We start from the raw sequence: 15,865 nt of genomic DNA, 5'->3' as shown, positions 1-15,865 counted from the left end.
TATTAGCAGACTCCCCGCAATGTGCAGACAAATGGTGTTATTTAGTAAAATTCTATGGCCATTACAGACATACTATTAAAAGGAGCAAGTAAATTTGAAAAACATAATTAAAACTAGCTACTTTAGGGGCGCCTGGGTGGCTCAGTCGTTAAGCGTCTGCCTTCGGCTCAGGTCATGATCCCAGGGTCCTGAGATCACTTGGTGTCCAGCTCCCTGCTCAGCGGGGAGCCTGCTTCTCCTCCCTCTCCCACTCCTCCTGCTTGTGTTCCCTCTCTGGCCGTCTCTCTCTCTGTCAAATAAATAAAATCTTAAAAAAAAAAAAAACTAGCTACTTTAACTCACAGTTTTTGAAAACTTTTATATGCAGAGCTATGACTTACAGCATTTCTAAACTTACTGGGTCTATTTTATAAGAAGCTGATACGAGACAACGAACATTTACCAAGTTTATCAGGCCTTCTGGGTCAATGAATTTTATGTACAATTGCCGTATATCTCTACAAACATCAGGAGACAATCCATACGCTAACTTATCCTTTGATGATCATAACACTCCTAAAAAGTTCCATTTCTTTTCTGAGCAATCACAATAAAAATACAAAAACGGGCGCCTGGCTCGTTCAGTGGGTGAAGCACTCGACTCCCGATCTCAGGGTTGTAGGTTCAAGCTCCACACTGGGTGTGGAGATTACTTAAAAATAAAATCTTAAAAAATAAATAAACAAATAATCACCTATCTCAGCTAAAATACAAATATAATTCAAATATTATGTTTTTATTAAATATTCTATTATTTAAAGATTTTTAATTGCTATTTAATAGAGTCAATTCTTTATAATGTTAAATTATTTTAAGGCCACTTCTCATCTTTATTAAGAATGTTAAGTTTAATCAAATTAACTAAAATAGGTTTAATAATCTTATTTTTTTATTTTTTTTAAGATTTTATTTATTTATTTGACAGAAAGAGAGCACACAAGCAGGAGGAACGGCAGGCAGAGGGAGAGGGACAAGCAGGCTCCCCACTAAGCAGGGAGCCCAGTGTGGGGCTCAATCCCAGGACCCTGGGATCATGACCTAAGCTGAAGGCAGAGCTTAACCAGCTGAGCCACCCAGGCGTCCAATTTAGTAATTTTAAAAATACAGCAAACACAAATGGTAACACCATAAAAACTATCTTGCTAACCTAATGTTTAATTTATGCAAATAAGAATGAGAAAAATAAGGACGATTAATTCCAGAGAAAACAGGAAGTTGAGAAGGGAAAGTAATCACAGTATAATACATGACTTAGCTAATAGTTTAAATATTCATAATACTATAAACACTAAATATTGATCAAACCATAACTATAAAGTAACTATAAGAGGAGGTATATAACAGAGGTAGATACAGAAAGCCAATTCATCATCTTGCCAAGTTGTAATTCAACAGATAATTCCTAAAACCAAATATCAAGAAGTGACAATAAAAGCATGTTACTTAAAATGTGAAAGTGTTTGTCTTGAGGACATAACTCAGCAGAGTGCTATTTTTCAAAAGAAGCCTTCAGATTAGATGACTCAACCAGATACATTTATAAATTTGATTAAAATAAAAACTAATTTAAAAATAAATACCAGCACATTAAAAAATAAGTGCCTATAAATTAAAGATCATACACATATCACACATATGGATATTCCTACATAATTGAGCAAAATATGGACAAAATTATGAACAAAGGACAAGATGTATGTTCATCTACTTAAATCCCAAGAAAATAAAATTTTAGATCCCTTTTCATAAAGTTTACAAGGCACTCATAACATCTGGCTGCAGTCTCTTTCTCTTCAGGTTTCTCTTCAGACATTGCTCCTTTTGCACTTTGCTATCCATTCGCGTTTCAGCTGCCTAAGAAAGGTACTTGTTATACCAGATGTGGAAAGCCCATGTGTCAGAGACTCCCTATCTATTTAACTCAACTCTACCTGTATCTCCCCTGAGAAACATTCTCTGATAACCAAAGAGTTAGCCACTCCCATCATCACACTTCCACTGAAACTTGAAAATATTTTACTGTTTCACTAATCAGATTTTAATTATTTACATGTCTGTCTCATTTATCTTAAGCTTCTGAAGACATAATTCCTTTTTTGAATAGCCAGCCACCCAGAACATTTCATCATCAAGTACAAAAAATAGTAAGTAAATAATCTTACTTGCTTCACAGAAAAACTCCCCAAAATACTGTCTAATTTTGATGAGTAAACTAAGGGTCCGATAAATGAAACCACTGGCCAGGTCCATTATTTAGTAAATAATGAAGACATTAAAAAAAAAAATTAAAAAAAAAATCAAACTCTGATTTTTCTGATTCCAAATCTTGGTCTCTCTATCTCACCAAAGAACAATTCATGTAAAACTTGTATTTTAGAGATAAATCATCAAAGATCATAGCTAAAAAGAGTCTGAATGAAAATACAAGTACAAAACATACATGATAAATTTGTTTTTTTAAAAACTTACTTCAGCTTACTCGACAAATTGCAAGGGGGGAAAAGAAATGCAAAGAAAACTACAGATTAAAACAGACTTAAAATACATATCCATCAATCACAATGCACCTACATTAGATCCTAATTCAAATTTTTTTTTAAGTTGTCTGATGTTATCATTGGGGGAAGCTAAGTCCAAGGTATATGGGAACTCTACTACTGTAACTTCCACATAAGTCTAATATTTCAAAATACAGGAAATTTTAAAGTCACACCTTTGTTGGGGCGCTAGGGAGGTGCAGTCATTCGAGCGTCCGACTATTGGTTTCAGCTCAGGTCATGATCTCGGGGTCCTGAGAGTGAGTCCCATGTTGCTCTGCGCTCAGCGCAGAGTCTACTTGGGATTCTCTCTCCCTCTACCCCTCCCGCTCATGCTGTCTCTCTCTCTCTAAATAGATAAAATCTTAAAAAAAAAAAGAAGTCACACATTTGCTGTTACACATATAATTTATAAGAAGTCTTGTATAACCAGTTGATACTTTAAATTAGATGCATTTGTGGGGTGCCTGGGTGGCTCAGTTGGTTAAGCTTCCGACTCTTGATTACAGCTCAGGTCATGATCTTGAGATCGTGAGACTGAGACCCACATCAGCTCTGCACTAGGCATGGAGCCTGCTTAGGAGTCTCTCTCCCTCTCACCCTGCTCACCTGTTTTCTCTATCTCGATGAAAAAAGAAAAAAAAGATAAAAATAATAAAATTTAAATTAGATGCATTTATAAACATGATGAAAACATAAGCTGAAATATTGGAATAATATCAACGTAATAAAAAATTCAACTGCTATATATTGAGAATCATATCCTCATTTTACAAGTATGCATATTGCTATGTAATTAGGTAAGCTAGCAAAGCCATGACAGTTGTCATTTGAACTTCCTAAGGACATAAATTTGGCACACATTTGAACACTGACTGGATTGTTTATGATAACCAAGGAATTACTGCCATTTTTCTTTTAGATAAAATAGTGGTATTAAAGTTAAGTGGGGACAGAAACTAAACAAATTGCCCAGATAAGTGGCCATCGTTGGAGCATGATGGGTACATGGGGGTTCGTTGTACTCTTCTGACTACTTGAATTTTTCCAAAATAAAAGTTTTTCTCAGGGAAAATCATGTTCAAAATGCACTACAACTGTGATTCCTAGCAAGCAAATAAACTATAAAACAAGTTTTCTGACTTTCACCTTATCTTGTACCTTGAAAATAAAAATTCATTATGCAAGTAGAGTTAACCTGCTAAGAAAAACAAAGCTTCTTTAAGATTTAATAACTATGGGGGCGCCTGGGTGGCTCAGTTGTTAAGCATCTGCCTTCAGCTCAGGTCGGGATAGAGCACCGCATCGGGCTCCCTGCTCAGCAAGAACGCCTGCTTCTCCCTCTCCCACTCCCCCTGCTTGTGTTCCTGCTCTCGTTGTCTCTCTGTCAAATAAATAAATAAAATCGTTAAAAAAAAAAGATTTAATAACTATGTATTTTGAACCATAAAACCCAATGCCACAAACAACTTCTTTTTACAAAATATAAAAGCAACTTACATGAAAATAAATTTCAGATGGACTAAGAATTTAATCAAAGAAATGATAAAGTACTAGGAGACAATATATTAAAGAGCTTTTAAATTTTTTTAAAGGATTAATATGCAGTTTAATAAAGGGCTATCACAAACCATTAAGATAATGCAACAGTAAAAAGGGCAAGATATGAAGAACAAGTTCTAAAAGAGAGTATGAAATGAAAATATGTACAAAATAATGTTTGACCTCAACAATAACAAAGGAAATCTAAATTAAAAAAATAAGATACTATCGGGGCACCTGGGTGGCTTAGTCATTAAGCATCTGCCTTCGGTTCAGGTCATGATCCCAGGGTCCTGGGATCAAGCCCCACCCATATCGGGCTCCCTGCTCGGTGGGAAGCCTGCTTCTCCCTCTCCCACTCCCCCTGATTGTGTTTCCTAACTCACTGTCTCTCTGTCAAATAAATAAAAATTTAAAAAAATGTTTAAACAAAGAAACAAAAAAGATACGGTCATTTAAGACTCAAGATAGCCAATGTTGAAAAGGATATGGGCAGGCGAGAATTCTACCACTGAAAGGATATGGGAAAAACAATTACCCTACACTGTCCTCTTTGGAGGATTTAACCACACTATCAAAAATGTTAATGTGCCTACACTTTAACTCAGCAATTATATTTTTGGTAGGATATCCTAAGAAATAGGATGTGATCCAAGTTGTAGAAGTAAGGATTTTCAGGGCATAATTTTAAATTTTAAGTATGTCCATCAACATGCAAGTAGTTAAACAAATTATGGTACATCAAATGGTATACAACACAGCTGTTTTTTAAATACAATTGACTTAGACAAAATTTCTAAGTGAAAAATGAAATCAGAGAAAAGTGGTAAGTTTTATCCCTCGTATACACAAAAGGACTAAGACATGCAAACTGTTGTTTTTTTTTTAAGATTGAGAGGCAGAAACAGAGCATGAGCAGGGGAGGAGGCACAGGGAGAGGGAGAAGCAGACTCCCTGCCGAGCAGGGAGCCCGACGTAGGGCTCTGTAGGGCTCAATCCCAGTACCGTGAGATCATGACCTGAGCCAAAGGCAGGTGCTTAACCGACTGAGACGTGCAAGCGGTTAAGTGAGGTTATCTCTGGAGAGGGTCATGTGGAGGTACTTAAGTCCTCTTTAATAAGAATATATGAATGTGTCAAAAGAGTTTTTTAAAAATTGTTAAGGGACACCTGGATGGCTCAGTCAGTTGAGCATCCGACTCTTGCTTTCAGCTCAGAATTTGATCTCAGAGTCATGAGTTTAAGCCCTGCATTAGGCTCCACGCTGGACATGGAGCCTACTTAAAAAAAAAAAAAAAAATTGTTAAAAGAAAAAAAGTTTTAGGGCGCCCGGGTGGCTCGGTTGGCTAAGCCACTGCCTTCGGCTCAGGTCATGATCCTGGAGTCCCGGGATCGAGTCCCACATCGGGCTCCCTGCTCAGCAGGGAGTCTGCTTCCCCCTCTGACCTTCTTCCCTCTCATGCTCTCTATTTCTCATTCTCTCTCTCAAATAAATAAATAAAATCTTTAAAAAAAAAAAAAAAGAAAAAAGTTTTCCCATATTCACTCTTTCTCCATCCCCCACTACCACTTTCATTCTAAATGCTACAGCAGTGGATTTTTAGCAACCACAAATCTGATCCCAGTTAAAAAATCTTTAATGGTCTTGCTCTGGATCCAGCTCCTCCTACCTGCCAGACCCTTCAGGCAGACCACTCCCAGCTGTTCACTCTGCTCTAGTATCCCTTCTGTCCAATCCAACAATCTTTTTAACTGTGGACCTTTTTTTTTTTTCGGCTGTTCCATCTTTCTGGAATGCTCTCTTTCCACTTCACCTCCCTCCCATTTCCTCAGAAAAGCATTCCCTGACTCCTGAGTCTAAATTAGGTGCTCCTTTTAGTACCCTTAGACTCTTCTTTATAACATTTACCAAAACTGTAATTAAATACCCAATTGTTTAATTATTTTTTTTACTGGGTACTTCCCCACTAAGACTCAAGGATCTGGTCTGACTCATTCAGCAAGATGACCTAGCTAGCACGGCAATCAGCATATTAGGCACTCAATAAAGAACTTGTCTGACACTAAAATGATACAGTGGAATTCTCAGAAAGTAGGTGTACATGGTTTTTTTGTTTTTTTAAAAGATTTTATTTTATTTATTTGAGAGCGAGAGTGAGAGAGAGAGCACAAGAGCGGGTAGGGTCAGAGGGAGAAGCAGATTCCCCCGTGAGCAGGGAGCCCGATGCGGGACTCGATCCCGGGATCCAGGATCATGACCTGAGCCGAAGGCAGTCACTTAACCAACTGAGCCACCCAGGCGCCCCGGTTTTTTTGCTTTTGTTTTTTTCTTTTAATGCGTTTTTAATCTGTGATTTCTCTTTTTGATCTGTAAAGAAAGGTATTCTTTACAATCATAAAAAAGCAAACTGAAATAATCCATTTACTACCTAAATTAACTGAAGATTTTTTTTAAAGTATGTATCTAAAACTCAAGTTTGTCATGAAACGTGTATACTCTCATATGTAACGGGTGGCCACATTCTTTGGTAGGCAATTGCTTTTTGATAAAGCAATATACCAATATACAGCAAGTGCCACAGATATTAATATCTTTGGCTTCACTAATCCCAACACAGAAAACGTCCGCAAGGGAGTAACTCAACAAAAGTAATACATATCACTTTCTAATGAAGCTTACCTATACAAAGAAAACCCTGCAAACTAGCTTACGTGTACTAATAATCCACTACGTTAAGTAGGGTTCAGCAATGTTTTAGCAACGTCAGAAATAGAGTTATGGGTAATTTCCCCCCTAATTCTTAAAAAAATACTCCTGATATCAATTTAAAATGTTGTCAAAAGGTTTAAAAGACCTGGGTCTTCTCGCTCTTAGCTAAAACTCATGAGACTTAGTAACCATAAAGATAGTGACAGGTACAATTAATGTTTACACACCGAAAAACCCCAACCTTAACACGCCCAGAGTCACGGGTGGGGGCGGGGGAGGATCCTTTGGATCCCGCCATTGCTGGGAACCCACCTGCCTCTCACAATTTCCAAGTGGCTGGTTTCAGTCCAACGCAAACCAACCACAAAAGTCTCCTCGGGTTTTTGTTTTAAGACCGTGACACGAACCACGGTGGGTTTTATCCCTTGACCTGCCACATCCCCCTCGCCAACCAGACAGCTAAACCGAGAATTCTTAGTGAAGGGCGACCCCCGGCTGCTCGGGAGGGAGTCATGGCCAGGAACGGGCAGGGGTCGGACCCGCACACATTAACCCGCCTCACCCCCGGCTCCCCGCTCCGGCCGCGCCGCCCAGTATCGCCCGAAACTCAGCGGCCCGGCCCCATTGGCCGCCGCCGCCCCTCCCCTCCCGGCAGGTTTAATATTTTGCCGGCCGGCGGGGGAAGCAACGGGAGCCGGAGCGTCCCCGGGCGAGGCCGGGAGAACAGAGCCCCGACGCCAGCCAGAATGGGTCCCTGGAGCGGTGAGGGGAAGCGGGGCGTGGACCGAGCCCGGTACTTGAGCAGTGCGGCCGGGGCCACCGGGCCTCGCGCTTACCTGGGCTGGGGACGGAGGCGCGGTGGCTAAGGCGGCGCGGAGAGCCGGCGACGCGAGCGTAGAGGTCCCGAGCGCGACTGAGGAGGGGGCGACTCCTCTGGAGACGCCAAGAAATGGCGGCCTGAGGCGCGCGCCCACCCTGCGCTAATCCTGTGAAGGACCCCAGCCGTCCGCCGGCCCGCCCCTTAAAGCACCCTCTAGGCTCCGCCCTCCGGGGGCGGGGCGCTCTGCTCTTAAATGGGCAATGACACCGCCCCGGAAATCGCCGGACTGGGTTAGACTCGGGTTAAACCGGCGATGCCAAGCCCTGCCGAATCGGCCACCAGTGCTAGCGGCCCGGCGTCCCGGGCTGGTTTAAAGGGGCGCTGCCGCAGTCCAGCCCTGTTTATCAGACTCCTCCTTGGGAGGGGGTGCACGCCCGCGGAGAGCCCCCAAATTAGTACCATCCCAAAAGTAGCTTAGCGCTGTCTGAGCCCAGCATTAGGTGCTGCTAGATTCATTTATCCATTTGAGAAATTAATTCACTCAGCAAATCTTTACTGCCCCATTGTTAGAGAAATTTTCATTGTAGTGGGGAGAAAGACGGTAACAAATACATATCAAATAGTGGTATCATGAGGGAAAAAAAGGGAACGGGAAATAGATTTCTGTTTAACACAGAGTGGTCAAGGAGATCCTCTGTGACCAGGGAACATTTCATCCGTTCTTTCCACAGATAATTTGTGAAATTGCCTATTATGCCAGGCTGTTTTCTAGACACTGGAGATACAGCAAATAATCAAGACAGACAAAAATCCCTCATGCAGGTTAAGTACTAGCTGGAGAGACAGAAAATAAATGAGATAAATAAGTAAAATTAAATGCTATGTTAGGCAGTGCTAAATGATAGAGAAAAATCAAAGCAGGGGACAGAGATAGGGAATAAGAAGTTGTCATTTTAGACAGACTAGCTAGGTAAGAAGGAAGGCCTCAATAAGGTGACCTTTGAGTGAAAATGGAAAGGAGGTGAAGGAGTGGTTCTGTGGACCCCTGGGGGAAGAGCAGAGGTTAACTCCAAAGGCCCCGTTGGGTGGGTGCTTGGTCTGCTCAAGGAAAGCCAACATGCCTAAAGGTGAATAAATAGAGCCGTGGAAGGTGACAAGCCAGGGAGAGAGAGCTGTGAGGTGAAGGGCCGTATGAGCCTGCCTCCCTGTCTGAGGAAGTCAGAGAATCATTGGCAGCTGTGAGGGTATGAAGTGCATGAAGTCCCTGCTGGCTGAGATGAGAATAGGCAAATACTCAGCCCCTTCTGGAGATTTAGCACTGCCAGTCCTCCACCATCCCAAGACTTAATAGTTGGGCTTGGCAGGGACAGCTGGTCTCTGCTCCACGTGGCGTTGGCTGGGGCAGCTCAACGGGAGTTGGAGTTACCAAAATGGCCTCATGCATCTCTGTGGCATTTCAGCTGGGATGGCTGAAATGAACAGCTGAGTTCTGACTGGGGCTCTTTCTCTAGCAGGGTAGTTGGGGTGGCTCAAGCCTGGAAGCCTATTAAGGGAAATGCCCAGAAGTCACACCATGTCACTTCTGTTGCCTATTATGGTCAAAGCAAGTCACAAGGCCAGGCCAGTTCCAATAAGATCCCACCTATTTTTTTTTCTTTTAAATAAATTTCCTTTCTCTACTTTTTAAAAATAATTTCATTGAGATATGTCAAATATGATACAATTCACCCATTTAAAGTGTACACTTCAGTGGTGTTTAGTATATTCACAAAGCTGTGCAACCATCATTACAATCTAATTGTAGGACATTTTTATTTCCTCTCATGGGAGAGGCAGCATGGGAGTACAGGGATGGGAGGAATTGTTGAGGGTCATCTTTGCATCTGTATCTCAATAAAAAGCAATGGTGATGATTATGATATAGGAGGGAGGGAAGCTATGGATGTATAGATGAAACAAGAAAGGGCCATAGTTTGAAGCTGGGTACATAGGTACATTGAACTATTCTATTTTATGTATAGGTTTAAATTTTTTGCATAATAAGTTCTTTTTAAAAAAATACTGTCTGGGCTATATACTTCTTGGAAAGTCTTCATGTATCCCCCAGGGGACTGATTACCCCAGTTTGAAAACTACAGTCTTTTTTTTTAAGATTTTATTTATTTATTTGAGAGAGAGAGAGTGCAAGCAGGGGGAGGGGCAGAGGGAGACGGAGAAGCAGGCTCCCTGCTCAGGGAGCCAGACGTGGGGCTCGATCCCAGAACCCTGGGATCATGACCTGGGCCAAAGGTCGCCGCTTAACCAACTGAGCCACCCAGGCGCCCCTGAAAACTACAGTCTTGAGTGTCATCCCCTCAGTCTATCAGGGCTGTCTCCCTCCAACTATTTATTACGCAGCATCTACACATTTGAAAGCTGCATTGTAATTTATCTGTTTACTGACCAATAGCATTTTCTGTCAAGACGTAAAAACCTACCTCATTGTCCTAAACTGTTGCATAGCTCACCAACTGGAGAAAGAGTCCTCTTGTCCCCTTCTGCTGAATCTTTATCTCTACCTCCTGTCAAGGGTGGGGTTGAGGGAGGCTGTGAATAAGGGGAGAGAAATAGGTGAGAAAGATGGTTATAGGCTGAGGGAAATATGAAGACTTGGGGAAGAAGAATGGAACCTAAGGACTTAAGTCATGCGAAGTTGTTCATGCTTTAATCATGTAAGATTATTCTTAATAATAATTTGTCCCCTCCCCAAATCTTCCCCTCCAAGACATAAATACCCTCTCCAATATCCCTATTTTGTGGCAGTTTGGTCCCCTAATTGGCTCCCACCAGAGTCAGAGAAGTTTCTCTCCTGGAACACAACTGAATTAAGTAAAAATGCTTTTGGCTGCAAGTAATGCACAATACAACTAACTGTACATAAGCAAATAAGGATTTAATGTTTTTCACATAAATAATCTAGAGGTAAATGGCTGCCTGATATTGGTTCAGGTCCTCAACAATGCTATAAGGATCCTAAACACTTTTGCTCTTTCTCTTCTGCCATCCTTAGCATGTTGAGTCTGGTTTTTATGCTCTGGCCACAGAAGGGCTACAGTATCTCCAACCCTTCTGACTTTCACGAATGAAAGGGAAAGGGGAAAAGACCTTCATGAAGACTTGTATTTTAGTTCAGGGAATGAAGTCCCACCACCCACTGTGTCATCAGTCAGAACTAGATTAGCTGCCCAGACTTGGACTACTTACTGACCATAGGGTAAGGGAACACCATGACATCTTTACACCAATCCTAATTCACTCTTGGGGTTTGGGGAAAGGCCTGCTCTCCAATCTGGGCTCTCCATTAACTTCTTTTTTTTTTTTTTTAAAGATTTTTATTTATTTATTTAATTGACAGAGAGAGAAAGAGAGATAGCGTGAGAGGGAACACAAGCAGTGGGAGTGGGAGAGGGAGAAGCAGGCTTCTGGCTGAGCAGGGAGCCTGATGCGGGGCTCGATCCCAGGACCCTGGGATCATGACCTGAGCCGAAGGCAGTTGCTTAACCAGCTGAGCCACCCAGGCGCCCCTCTCCATTAACTTCTTGAACAAATCCAAGTTTTATTAGCAGGAAAAGGGGGTGTTTCAAGGAAGAATGACTATGGGTGCGCTATAGAGGGTGCCTACCACAATAACCAACTTTTTGGTGGAATAGTCCTAACCCATGGAAAGATTTTCCTTTATTGAGCCAAGAGGTGTAATAAAAGGAAACTGTTTAGAATGGAGTGGAGAGGCCAGCAGGGGGAGCTCTCACACCGTTCCACTCAGACCCAACAGGAGAAGATGTACCTTATGCTGGTTTAGCTTCTACTTTAATATCCCAGCAGGAAGTAGAAAGGTTTTTCTCCTTCCCAGCCAATGAGAGACCGTCACAACTCAACCAATGAAAAGCCCCTATGCTTGGAACTCCCAGTTTACTTCAATGGACGTTTTGTCTTCCAACAGCCCTCTCAACTTCCCACTCTCCTGTATAAAAGAGCCAACCTCTCCTTGGTTTACTGGACTTGCCTACGGTTTTGCCATAACTTCCTTGTCCTGAATTGCAATTCTCTTTTATTCCTGAATTTTTTGCCAGTGAAATTATTGACGGTTTTAATAGAACATCCTCACTCTAGATTTCCCTTTCTATCTTAGGTCCTGGTTTGCTCTCTGGAGTCACACAAAAAGAGATAGATCCAATTTTGTGGGTTCTAAAATTCATACAACCGAGAGAGGGCTCTTAAGTGAAATAACACAAATTTAAGGATTCAATATTAGGTACAGGGGCTTGGAAGGGACCCACACAAGTCTGGAGACCTAAAGCTTAAACCTAATTATCTTCATCGTATATCTGCCTCTGCCCACAAAGAGAAACATAATTCCTTTTTCACGTTGGAACTCTAAATAGTCAAGGACGGGGTGCCTGGGTGGCTCAGCTGGTTGAGCGACTGCCTTCGGCTCGGGTCATGATCCTGGAGTCCCAGGATCGAGTCCCGCATCGGGCTCCCTGCTCGGCAGGGAGTCTGACCTCCCTCCCTCTCGTGCTCTCTCTCTGCCATTCTCTCTCTCTCTCAATAAATAAATAAAAAATCTTAAATAAATAAATAAATAAATAATCAAGGACGTTTGTCCCAAGCCTGCAAAATCTCCTTCTCTTGTGCTGATTTCCAAAAAAGTAAAGAACTCCCTAAATAGTTTTTTTCTGAATCGGTCCACACTGGTGGGGTCACTCATGCCAAGGTATTCTGAGCAGAGGGAAGTCCAATGTAAGACTCACTTCTCTTGGAGACTGAAGGACCCCTGCATTCCAAAAATTCTCCATTTGAAAGAAAATACTCTCAGGGGAGTGGGTATCATAAAGAATTCATTTATCAGACACTGGATCTAAGAGAGCATTACCTATTCAAAAAATGCACGCAAATAAAATAAATCAAAAAACAAACCCAGTCATCAGGAAACACCACTAAGATAGGGAACGTTGTAAGTAGACTGCGAAGAGTCTAAACTTTAGAAGCTAAAACATCTAAAACAATTTTCAAGTCTGTTTGGATAAAGATGATACTACCTTCCTCGCAGGGGAGTAAGGAGTGTTACAGAAAACAAGTTATCTGAAAGTGTTTTCAAAAGTGTACAACATGACATATAAGAGAATGTAAATACCACAGATTAAGGAACAAAAGTACCTGGGGATGCAAATAGAAGATGAGGGGCTACAAAATGGGGCCATCACTTGTGCCTAATTTCATGTGGTTGGGTAGTTCCCTCTACCCAGCTAAATCTTTCCTGAGCCAGAATCTCATGTTTGAGAGTCCACCTTTTCTCTCTTTGCAAGTGTCCCTGGAGGGAATAAGATCTTAAACAAATTCACACTAAAGTATTAGCCATACAGGCTAATTGAAGAACACCTTAAAAGAACGAGGGATGGCTGCGGGAGACATATGCATAGAAGGGACACAGAAGGATGAATTGAAGACAAGTCACTTCTTTCTCCAAAGTACTCGGGCTTTTCCCTACATCTGGAGACTCAGGGAAGAAGACCTAAGTATTCATGTTCCATGAATCCATATTTCAGGCATCACTTTGTCCAGCATTATTTGCACCAGAGTCTACTGATCTGGTGGCCTATGCATCTTCTTTATAATGATGAGGAGAAAAATTGAGAAAGCCTTGGATGGCTCCAGGAAAGTTCATAATATTTGGTAATAGAAAGGCGGAAATAAAAACATTTTGCCATTAGATTTGCCTGATGGTGAAACTATGGTGAGACTGAGTCAAGGGAAGAAAAAGGAAGGAGCCAAGGCTCAGTATTTCTAAAAGTTAATGTGCATATGTCACTGGAAGACCTTATTCAAAGGTTTAAGTCTAGGGTGGAGACCTAGAGTCTGCATTACCCACAAGCTTGCAGTTTGTTGATAGTGCTCATTAGTGGGTACATTTTGAGTAATGAGGTCTTTCACTGACTGCCCCACACCTGTGACTACTGACCCAACATCAGGGCCTGTAAAGGCATTAGAAGACATACAGTAGAAAGATCAGTGCCAGTAACTCACTTGAACAAGGATTCATTTTTTTCTCATCAGTTTTCTCATCTATAAAATGTAATTAGAACAGATGATGGGTTGGATTGTGTCCTATAAAAGATAGGTTGTAGTTCCAATCCCTAATACCTATGAATGTGACCTTAATTGGTCTTTGCATATGAAATCAAGTTAAGATGAAGTCACTTAAGCAAACCCTAAACAAATGTGACCGGTGTCCTTATAGGAAAGAGAAATTTGCCCCCCCCCATGTTTATAGCAACATTATTTACAATAGCCAAGACATGAAAACAATCTAAGCATCCATCAGTGGATGAATGAATAAAGAAGGTATGCTATAGGGGCTCCTGGGTGGCTCAGTCGGTTAAGCATCCAACTCTTGGTTTTGGCTCAGGTCATGATCTCATCAGTCATGGGATGCAGCTCTATGTCAGGCTCTGCGCTCAGTGGGGAGTCAGCTTGAAGATTCTTTCCCTCTGCTCCTCCCCCAACTCCCTTGAGTGCGCATGTGTACTCTTTCTCTCTCAAATAAATAAATCTTAAAAAAGAAAAGGTATGGTATATATATAATGCAATATCATTCAGCCATGAAAACATGAGGAAATTCTACCATTTGCAACAAGATGGATGGAGCTTGAAGGCATTATGCTATGTGAAATGAGTCAGACAGAGAAAGACAAATACTGTATTATCTCACTTGTTTAGCCATTAATCCAATGATGGACACTTGGGCTGCTTCTACTTTTGGCTATTGTGAATAACATTGCTACGAACACAAGCATATATATATATATATATATATATATATATCTCAGTGTGTGTATCTTTTAGTTTTATCCTGCTTCAGGTTCGTTGAACTTTTTGGACATGTGTATTCATGTCTTTCCTCAGATTTGCAAAATGTTCAGCTGTTACGGTAATCCCCCCCCCCCCACCATCTGCAGGGGATATATTCCAAGCCTAATTGATGCCTGAAACCACAGGTAGTACCAAACCTTATACATACTACATCTTTTCCTATACATGCATACTTATGACAAAGTTTAATTTATAAATTAGGCACAGTAAGAGATTAATAGTAACTAATAAAATAAAACAATTATAACAAAACACTGTAATAAAACTTACATAAATGTGGTCTCTCTTGAAATATCTTATTGTACTGTACTCACCCTTCTTCTTGTAATGATGAGATGAAATGAGGTGAATAACGTAGGCATCGTGATGTAGTGTTAGGCTACTATGGACCCTCTGATGATACATCAGAAGGAGGATCATCTGCTTCCAGACCACAAGTGACCACAGGTAACTAAAACTATGGAAAGTGAAACCATGGATAAGGGGGTTCTACTATATTTCAAATATATTCTCTGCCAATTTTTTCTCTCTTCTCCATCTGAATTCCTTTAATGTTTATGTTGGTATGTTTTATGGTATACCACAGACACCTCAGTTTTGTTTTTTTTTTTTTCGGTTTTATTTATTTATTTGAGACAGAGAGCATGGGGGAGAGGGGCAGGGAAAAAGGGAGAAGCAGACTCTCTCTGCTGAGCAGGGAGCCTGATGTGGGGCCCGATCCCAGGACCCTGGGTTCATGACCTGAGCTGAAGGCAGATGCTTAACCAACTAAGCCACTCAGACACCCCTCCCCTCTTTTTTTCTTTCTCATCCTGACACTAAATAATTTCAATCATCTTACCTTCAAGTCACTGATCCTTCCTTTTGGCTACCTATACCTGTTATTGAACCCCTCTAGTGGGTTTTAATTTCAGTTATTTTACTTTGCAATTCCAGAATCTTTTTTTAAAGATTTTATTTATTTATTCATGAAAGACACACACAGAGAGAGAGAGAGAGAGAGAGAGAGAGGCAGAGGGAGAAGCAGGCTCCCAAGGAGCAGGGAGCCCGATGCGGGACTCGATCCCAGGACCCTGGGATCATGACCTGAGCCGAAGGCAGACGCTTAACCATCTGAGCCACCCAGGCGCCCCAATTCCAGAATTTTTGTGTGTGTTTTTTTTAAATATTTATTTAAGTAATCTCTACACCCAATGAGAGGCTCAAACTCAGGACTCCAAGATCAAGAGTCACATGCTCTACCGAATGAGCTAGTAAGATGCTCCTATTTGGTTCCTTTCAATTCTCATTTTGTTCAAACATTGTTTT

At 41.3% G+C, this 15,865-nt stretch overlaps 1 protein-coding gene across 1 annotated transcript in view; it reads right to left on the bottom strand.

Moving 5' to 3' along the window:
* EPB41L5 (erythrocyte membrane protein band 4.1 like 5) overlaps positions 1 to 7,767 on the bottom strand; it is a 145,457-nt gene extending 137,690 nt beyond the window's left edge. Inside the window, exon 1 of the mRNA XM_028101374.2 lies at positions 7,665 to 7,767. The gene's annotated coding sequence lies outside the window, so the exon portion shown is untranslated. The remainder of the gene's footprint in view (positions 1 to 7,664) is intronic.
* Positions 7,768 to 15,865: the final 8,098 nt, after the last annotated feature.

Source organism: Eumetopias jubatus, unplaced genomic scaffold, assembly GCF_037043125.1.
Source record: "Eumetopias jubatus isolate StellerSeaLion01/CBP00866 unplaced genomic scaffold, mEumJub1_p1.0 scaffold_3, whole genome shotgun sequence".
Classification (NCBI taxonomy): domain Eukaryota; kingdom Metazoa; phylum Chordata; class Mammalia; order Carnivora; family Otariidae; genus Eumetopias; species Eumetopias jubatus.
Note: the sequence above shows the minus strand (reverse complement) of the source record. Positions and strands in the feature narration are given on the sequence as shown.